Source organism: Argiope bruennichi, chromosome X2, assembly GCF_947563725.1.
Source record: "Argiope bruennichi chromosome X2, qqArgBrue1.1, whole genome shotgun sequence".
Classification (NCBI taxonomy): Eukaryota; Metazoa; Arthropoda; class Arachnida; order Araneae; family Araneidae; genus Argiope; species Argiope bruennichi.
In genome coordinates this window covers 26,774,267-26,784,300 of record NC_079163.1, presented here as the reverse complement: position 1 = coordinate 26,784,300, position 10,034 = coordinate 26,774,267, and positions in this window count along the sequence as shown.

The window sequence follows — 10,034 nt, the reverse complement described above, 5'->3', positions numbered from 1 at the left end:
AAAGCTGGAGACGCATAATCAGAATAGCTTTTTTCAGTGATATCCTGGGCAAGCCATTCCTCGATTTGTTTTGTAACTTGTTGTTTTTCTATGGGAGCAAGTCTACGAACCGGTGAGGTCACAGGGATGTCATCAGTTAAAATAATAGACATTTGCAAATCTGTAGTACAGATTTTATTTGGAGAATAATTTGAAATTAAATTAATTACATGATATTTCATATTTTTATCAGATAAATACCCTATATCAAGATCATTTTCAGAATAAACATTTAAAACATTTATGCATACTTCCTTCACTAACCATTCAGAATTTACATCAGAAAAACGTTTTTCAAAACAACTATCAGTTATTAAATTAACATCAACAAATTTATCTTTATTCAAAGATATATCCTTACTCTGTAAATAAAATTCAAAGTCAGCATTCCTTTTCGAACAAATAGTAATATTTTTATTTCATTTAGAAGAGAAGTTGAATAATTATCATTTTTTATACAACAAGCAGAATGAGAAGAAATATGTTTTCTTTCTTTTTTATTCTCATGGATTAATTTTTTCGATTCGTTTCCGGTATCAACAGAAGGAATTATGCAACGTTGGTATTCTTTTTCACTTGATTCATGCTCGGATTTATTTTCAGAAACGCATTCAGTTGTAGGATTTTTGTTGGAAAAAGTATTTTTAAGATCTAAATAGCTATTAGATGGTATAATACATTCAAAAGAAATATTTGTATTGCAGCTGCTAAAACTCTTTTCGCTTTTGATTTTTTTATCAACATGATTAATATGTATCGCCACTAACGGAAGATTGACAATTGAACTGTTCGCTAATTTAATCGTTGTGCTACGGCCTACATAATTTAATTTCATTACGTAATTAGGATTAATAATCATTAACACGTTTCCGCTATTAACCAAAGTTTTAATAGGAACTTCGTTTACAATAATGTTTATGTATTCCAACTCAGCTATTATTAACTCTTGTGGAATTTCGTTTGATTTAAACATGGAGTTTACAGGATTTGAGTTATGGGATCTTCCCTGATTGTTATGTTGTCTAGCATCAACATTTTGGGGACGGAATTTTATTAAATGCAATGTAGAATTACATTTAAAACAAGTTTTCCTATCAATATTTCCATCGTGTACATGACCGTTATTTTGGCGGGAATTATTGACGCGCGACCTTGAGCTGTAGTCATGTGTATTTCTGCTCTCTTCCCAAAACAAACTTCCGTTTCTTGCGTGGAAGTAAATGTCTATTTCTTTTGCTAACGTCAGCGGTTTTAACCAGTCAACCAACCTTGTTTGTTCAAAATGTGCTCGGATATGTCCTTGTCAAAATTGCTGGTTAATTTATCGGTTACAATTAGTTCACAAAGGGTTGCAAAACCTTTCACTTTTCTTAGTTCTAAATAATATTCTAAATTCGCTTTTAATCTTGAGATGAATTGCACGTGATTTTCTCCTTTAAATCTTTTGGCGGCTTAAAATTTATCCCAACATTCTTTAGCAGATGGTTGGAATTCTCTTACACTATTCTTTTGATTTTGTCATAATCTTTTATTTCGCTCCCGTTCACGTATAACAAAACATGTCGGCATTTCTCGCCAAACAAATTTAGAAGAACTTCGGCTTTGTATTCAGTTTTCACCTGTTTTGTTTCGAAAGCACGTTCCAAAATATTGAAAAACAAATTGAAATTTTCTGATTTAGTTGGTATTGGCATTGTCAATGTGTGGATGCTTTTAATTATTTGCTCGATGGACTCCGCATAACTTTCTAGAGGAGGTCCGTTAGGACTACTTATTCCGGTCGCTTGAACGTCTCTCAGACTTTCTTCATGAGATAAAGTTAGTTTTAATTTTTCTAATTCAAACTGTCTTTCCTTTTCAGCCTCTATTTTTCCGCGTTCCTCTGCCTCTATTTTTTCGCGTTCCTTTACAGTTGAGATAATAATGTCTTTAACAAATTCCAAATCATCTTTAGCCGCTTGGTTATATTCTATAATTTGTTTAAGCTGCACAATATTTGTTTTTTCCGGAACTACCTCATTTATTGCTTCAGCGACAATAATTAAATCTTTCTTTTTTTGTATTTTTAAACATTTTGAATATGCTCTTATTTTTCCAAATAACAAATGTTAATATAATAACGATAATAATAACAATGCTAATATTTCTTCAAAACGGAAATTTCTAAAATATACTCGTTCAAATAGTTTGTTTTTCTTGAAAAAGTCTTTCTCAAGTGTAAAATCTTAAAATAAATGCTTGCAAGATTCTTTATTCAAAATGATATAGAAAGTTCTCCTACCTGTTCTTCTTCACTTGTATCCGTTGAGATAATATTCTGCAGGAACTTCACAATTTGCAGGCCACTGCCGAACAGAAGATTTTCTTGAACAATTTTGCCGGCCACTGCCGAACCGAAGATTTTCTTGAAAAATTTTGTCGGCCACTGCCGAACCGAGAATAATTTGACAAAAACCCATGGTGAAATTTCTGGATTCTTACCGGATCGAAGATGATTTTTCTATTTCTGAAGTCATTGCATCCAGGACCGAGCCCCCATATGTAGAGACATGTTAACTCTGACTCGAAAAATAGGCCTCTATTACTCGGATTGTGCATCAAATCAAATATCTCTCACGGGCCGTAGGGGAAAGCCCGGTTAAGATAAATGCTTAGAGATGGCTCATATTACAAGAATCACACACTACTTTAACATAAACGAATTTAAGGAACTGGACGAACGGCTGGGCCGTTTTTACATCGATGAAAGCTAGGAGAATTACAAAATTCCCTCGCCGCCAGGATGACGCTCCGTACACCATATATACATATGTGTGTGTGTGTGTAACATTATTTTATGTTTGATGAAGAATGCAATTTGAAGACAGTAAAGATATTTTTGTTTTGTGACGTCGTTTCATTTCATTTTGAAGAAGCAGGCATATGTACAAGCGATGAGCACACAGAACGACACAGAAAGGAAATGAGGAAAAAGCTCTTACCCTCATTTTATCCCTGGTCTTATATAACCTATGATTTTGATAAGGAAAATATTTCTTTACAGTGCTAATATATTATTAAGATTTCGATAGGGATTTTCGTCACACACGTCGAAGAGGTAGGGAAAACACAGGGAGATTTTAAAAAAGAATTTGTCCAGTCAGCGGTATTTTGTCTCTTCACGCGTAGTGTGGGAAAGTTAGGCTTTTAGCCGATTCAGCAATTTTACAAAGCTCTCTTGAATTAATTAAGTAAAGACAGTGGAATTGGATCAAGAAATAAGAGAATATTTTAGAAAATTGGTTATTATGGGCTAAATTAAGATAAAATCTTGGAAATTAATTAAATTGAAATTAAAGTTTAAATTATCATTGCACACACACACGCACGCATATAAGCATTATTTTATGTGAAGGAGGATGCAGTTTTGAAGACAGTGAAAAGACTTTCGATTTCGTGACGTCGTTTTATTTTATTTTGGAGAAGCATGCATATGTACAAGCGATGAGCACACACACAACGCAGAACGACACAGAGAGGAATTTATCCCTGGTCTTATATAACCTGAGATTTTGATAGTGAAAATATTTCTTCATAATGCTAATATATAATGAGATTTCGATAGGGATTTTCACTACACACGTCGAAGAGGCAGGGGAAACACGGGGATCTTTTAAAAAAGAATGTGTCTCGTCAGCGGTATTTTGTCCCGTCACGCGGAGTGTGGGAAAGTTAGGCTTTTAGCCAATTCAGCAATTTTACAAAGCTCTCTTGAATTAATTAAGTAGAGACAGTGGAATTGGGTCAAGAAATAAGGGAATATTTTAAAATAAAGTTACTATGGGCTAAATTAAGATAAAACCTTGGAAATTAATTACATTGAAATTAAAGTTTAAAATATCATTATATATATATATATATATATATATATATATATATATATATATATATATATATATATATATATATATATATTGCTTTTTTTGTAAATCGTTTTCAACATCGAACAGCAAAACTAAATTTATAACAGCTTAAAACCATTTAAAGAATTTGTCCCGATTCCTAAGAGAGCACGAAACTTCTCCATATCACATCGAAGCAATGTTCACTTTGAAGAAGTGTTTTACGATTTTAGGACGCATTGATACTCAACTGGCCAAGCAGTTCAATTCACAACAAAACTACTGGCAATAAGTCCTGACAGTGACAAGTTCACAGTGGCTATAGTGAAATTATCTAATTTGGGTATCGCATTTCGAGGACACCGGGAAAATGTTGATTCTAAACGAAAAGGCTACTTTTTGAGCTGCATTCAGTATCTTTCTGAATTTGATAATTTTTGTAAAGAATCACAGAAAAAGATACGATAATGCAGGTTGAGGAAATGTGAATTATTTGTCATATACTGTGTGTGTTGAATTTATAACACTAATAGCAAGTGAAGTGAAACAGCATTTAATTACAGAAGTTAAAGAAGCCATGTACTATTCAATTACCGTTGATTCTACGACACATCAGTTAACGTTTATTTTGAGATTCGTCGACGAAAAAGGAAATATAAAAGAAAGATTTTTTGAATTCCTTCCAATTGAAAATCATAGAATCTTCTTATCTTGAAAATATTATTTTAGAAATTTTAAGCAATTTTTAAATTGAAGTAAAACACAGCAGGGGACAAACATATGATAATGCATCTAACATGTCAGGGAAATATACTGGCTTACAAGCCAGATTGAAAGAACACTGTCAAACAGCTACTTACGTTCCCTGTGTGAGCCACACTTTGAATTTAATAGGAAATCGTGCAGCAGAAGCTTGCACGGCTGCAGTGAGTTTACTTTAAACTCATTCAAAAGATATTTGTATTTTTGTTTTCTTCGTCTACAAGACAATGTAATTTTCTGCTACAAATTCTATAAGACAATGATTTGAAAAGCGTCAAAAGATTAAGTGATACTAGATGGTCTGCCAGAGCAGATGTAGTAGCAGCGTTGAAGCGAAATTATAAACAAATTAAAAATACTTTAATCGAAATAAGTAATAATGTAAATGAAAAACAAATATATAAATTAGAGGCTAAACACATGCAAAGAAATTTGATGAGTATGAAACTGGATTACTGACCGTGATTTGGAACAAACTTTTGAAAAGAATAAATTGTACCAGCAAATAAATATCTGCAAGATATTCAAGCAAATTTACTAAAAGGCTCATCTCTCCTTAAATCCTTATTAGATTTCATATTGGAAGTTAGGAAAAACTTCCAAGATATTGAAACTGAAATCAATCAGATTACTGATAATAGGAAATATAAAGAAAATAGAAAAAGGAAGAGAAAGTAACTCTTTGATGAAAAGAAAGGAGAAGAAACTTGCTTTAACGAAAAACAATCATTCATAATTAATGTTCATAATGTAATATGTGATACTCTTATGTCAGAAATTTCTGAAATTATGAAAAATTATGAAAAATTATCTACAAATTCTCCAAATTAAAAGCAAGAAAAGTAATTTTTTTTTTTACTTGTTTCTATATTTTCTTGTTATTAAATACTTGTTTCTGTATTTGTAGAAATTTTATTTCCATTATTTTTTGCGTTTGTTTCATTTATTACCCTTTATCATTTTAATATTATCTAATATATATTTTTGTCCTTCCTAGAACAATATAACTTCTTGTTATTATTTAGCTTTATAATTTTTATCATCACCATCCAAAAAATATAAACCTAATTTTATTTTCCATATCAGAAAATATGTGAATAAATTGAATTTAAGATATCAGTGCATTTTGTGATATATTTTTGTTTTATTTTGGAGTTTAATTTTGGAGTTAATTTGGAGTTTTATTTGGAGTTAATTATTTTGGAGTTTAATGCCCCCCCCTTTTTTTTAATAATTCATGACTTTTTAGAAGATAAGGTGAAAATGTTTTTAGTGATCTGTTTGGTAGAGTTTCAACTGGATAATATTTTTAAGAACTATTTTAAAATTTTTCTAAGTATTTAATCTTACAAGAGATAATTTTATTTATTTTCTTTTTTATTTGCATTGTTAATAGAAAATACCACTCAATCCTTTGGCCAAAGGATGTTGACACAGTTTCGAATATTTGAAATCAAAAGAAATAGTCTTAGAAGTATTTTCTTTAATACAAACATTTTAAGTGAACGGTAGAATTAAAAGTGAAATATCAAAATGAGAATGAGATTGAATATTCTGTTGCTGCAGCAACAAGCATAAAGAATGAAAAATACAAATAGAAAGTGGCAAGAAGCAAAAAACATTGATTTTATACCATAAGTTCATGATTTGTTGCATCAAGACACATTTCTCGAATTCATGAACAAAGGTCCAATTTATAATTCATGTTACTTTTTTCTGATCCTTTACAGTAGAACACATTTAAATATGAACACAAAGTGATAATTAAATTTAAAAAAAACTTGAAAATATGAAAGACAAACAAAAATATACACACCTGATTAATGTCTTAAGATTAGTTTAGCCCCTGCTTTGCATTTCAACTAAGTCCCCTTCATAACTTTTCATACCTATAAAAAGAAATGCAAAAATACAGATTAATATTAAGTTTATTAGAGAGAAAGCAGATTTCATTCTGCTTAATTAATATGTAACAGAGATTTTAGATATAATTAAAATTCAAATGTAATAACAACTGAGCATACTTTTCTTGATATGCCAAAAATAATAAATAAACTTTACATTTTCAAATACATTATATCCTAAAAAAGCAATATTTTTAGTTTTTAATTTTATAAAATGGCCGAGGAAAGAATATACTGGAATGAGAAACATAATCAGTCTTAATAACACACAGAAATATTCGAATATTTGTTACAAATATCTAATATTTTGTTGCAGCAGCAACAACCATAAAGAATGAAAAATACATATAGAAAGTGGCATAAAGCAAAAAACATTGATTTTATACGATAAATTCATGATTTGTTGTATAAAGATACATTTCTGGAATTCAAGAACAAAGGTCCAATTTATAATTCATGTTACTTTTTTCTGATCCTTTACATTAGAACAAATTTAAATATAAACACAAAGTGGTAATCAAATAAAAAAACTAGAAAATATGAAAGACCAACAAAGACAGAATACAAAAAACAGAAACGTTAAGTCGACGCACGTACTCTAATTTAAAATTAATGTTAATTATTTCTCATTGCTTACATAAGAAAACATTTAAAATTAACAAAGTTGTGATTGTGGTGAATTCCATATAAGCCAGTAACAGCGCTTCTGCCCGAACAGCTGTTTTGGCAAAATCGGTTAGTTACTGGACTGCTATCGAAAGGTCACAGGTTCTATCCTCACGCGTCTTATACCTCTAAAGATTAAACAAAAGATATCATAAAAAAGCCTAAGACAAAAATATATGGGCCAAAATAAACCAAAAATATATGGGCTGCATAAATGTGACCAGAAAATGAAACTGATAAAGAAATAATAACCCAAGCAGCAAGAGAAGTCGCTAAACGATTGGCCAAGCATCGCAGCCATCTGATATACGCCGCCCGTATTTTGCCAATGTCACCTTTGCATTGGCGCGATATCGGATTTTGACCAAATTTTTTTCTGTCGCCTCTGAAGATCGCTTTTTCATCGGGGCGAACTTCTACGGCGACTTAGTGAAAAAGTCCGGCTCAAAGCAATCGGCCCATAGTCCCCTCGATGTCGGGAAAGTTGCTTTTCCTAGGTGGCGCTATGCGAACATATTTTAGAAATTTCCCATGAATCACCTGGCGTGTATTGGATTTTGAAATTCAACCAGCAACGCATACTGTCATTTCAAGAAACTTGGTAAGTGTAAAGTTTTTATTATTATATATTTGTAAATAATATATTATTTATTCTAAATAGTGAATAAAAAAGATTATTTTTGTTGAAGCCGTTCGAATTCGTTGCTTACCTGAAACATGGAGTTGCACGTGATATTATTAGCGTTAGGCGTAAGCGACCATTATCATTTCTTTTCTTGTTTGTATTCTTTTCAAGTGATTTTATTTCCTATCTTTTTTTTTTTTTTGTGTCTGTTCTTAAATTATTGCAGATATTTTTCCATTTCATTTACAATGCCTTTCCTTTTGTTAACAACAATTTCTAATGAAAAAAGTTTTTAAAAAAATATTAAATTGCGTTCTTATGTTTTGATTTTGCAATAACATTTGTGTTATTATTTTTATTTCGACATAAGGCTAAAAAAATAGATTAGCAAAATATATTTATAGTAAATTTCAAAAAAAAAAAAAAATCTTTAAAACTTGCAATTATGTAGTTATATTTGAATACTCTTATGTGAATAGTTTATAATTATTTCACCTTTCATAAAATAGTAACATAAATTTTACACCCATTAGTTTATATTATTTTTCTCTATTGTCCTAAACATTATTATAATATTTGCCTATATAGTTCATTATCAGATTGAAAACATTATCAAGCTTATGAAGTTCTATATATCTATTTTACTCCTTAATTACATATCTCCAATTGTCAACAAATATTTTATTTGTACTTTTAAAAGAAGTGAAAGCTCAATCATTATTCTAATTAAAGAATATGTTTTTTAGGTTCATCAAATCTGCAAAAAGAAGCTCTTTTGCTTGTTAATTACTCATCTCCAATTGTCAACAAATGTTTTATTTGTACTTTTAAATGAAGCGAAATCTCAATTACTATTATAATTGTTTTCTAGGTTCAGCAAAAAGGAAAAATGAAATGTATAAATAAATGTATAGTTTTTTATATGTAGCTGAAGATTCAGTTATACATATATATAATATTTATATAAATGTGTGTGGATTTTTAGAAATTTCAAACTCTTCAAGTATTACATAATAAATAAAGTTTAAATAAATTTTTTATAAATTACTTTGTGTCAATATTATTTATTCTTCTAAATTATAAGTCATAGTTTCAGGATTTTGCTTGGGTTTATAAGTCATTACAGAAAATTCAGTAAAAAATTTCAAGTAAATTATTATTTTACTTTGTATTTCTAAAATATTATTTAATGAAGGTCTTTGTAAATAAATTGTTTTGCATAGTTGTTTTTCTTTTCTCCTAAAAATAAAGAGGGGAAAATAATAATTAAAAAATATTTGTCTAAAGAAATTTTGTATAATTGAAAGTAGTGTTTACATTTTTAGGTATGGAGTTTTTGTGAAATATTCAGAGTTAATCATAGATCAAATTTGGTTCTTGTGCCATTAAACAAAACCAAACTAATCATAGATTTTTAAAAAAATTAGAAATTTGAAGTAAATTGTTAATTTGTGCTTGTAAAATGTTATCAATTGGACATTAGCTAACACTAACATTTGTAATGAGGTATAAAATTTCTACACCATAAAGTAACTTTGTAAGTTAATAATAAATAAGATTTCGCATAAGTGAAAGAAGTGTTGTATTTTTGAGCATGGAATTTTTGTGAAACATATTTTTCAAATATTCAGAGTTAATCATAGATCAAATTTGGTTATTTTGCCACAAATCTAAACCTCACTAAACATAAATTATGAAAATATTAGAAATTTGAAGTAAGTTATTAAATAAGAAGTAAGTTTGTGCTTGTAAATTGTTGTTTATTGAATATTAGCTAACACTAACATTTATAATGAGGTTTAAAATTAATGCAATATGAAGTAACTCTGTAAATTAATAGTAAATAAAATTTCCTATAATGGGAAGAAGTGTTCCATGTTCAGGGGATTTTCGTGTCACGAGGGCTCAGTATTGTTGGACTAAAAAGTCAAATTCCTCACAGAAAAAATCCCTTGTTTTGAAACCCTGCCTGAGGGTGACCCTTGAGAAAGTCTTCAGGCCGGAATCTTATTTTACTTTTGATTCTATTTTTATTCCTTTTTATTTTTATTAATTTGGTTATGTTCATCTGTGTTTTAGTAGAAGCAGCATTAGAGCTCTCTAAATACAATTATGCTTTATTAGTTTGATTCAGAAATATTTTTAGTTTTTTTAGAT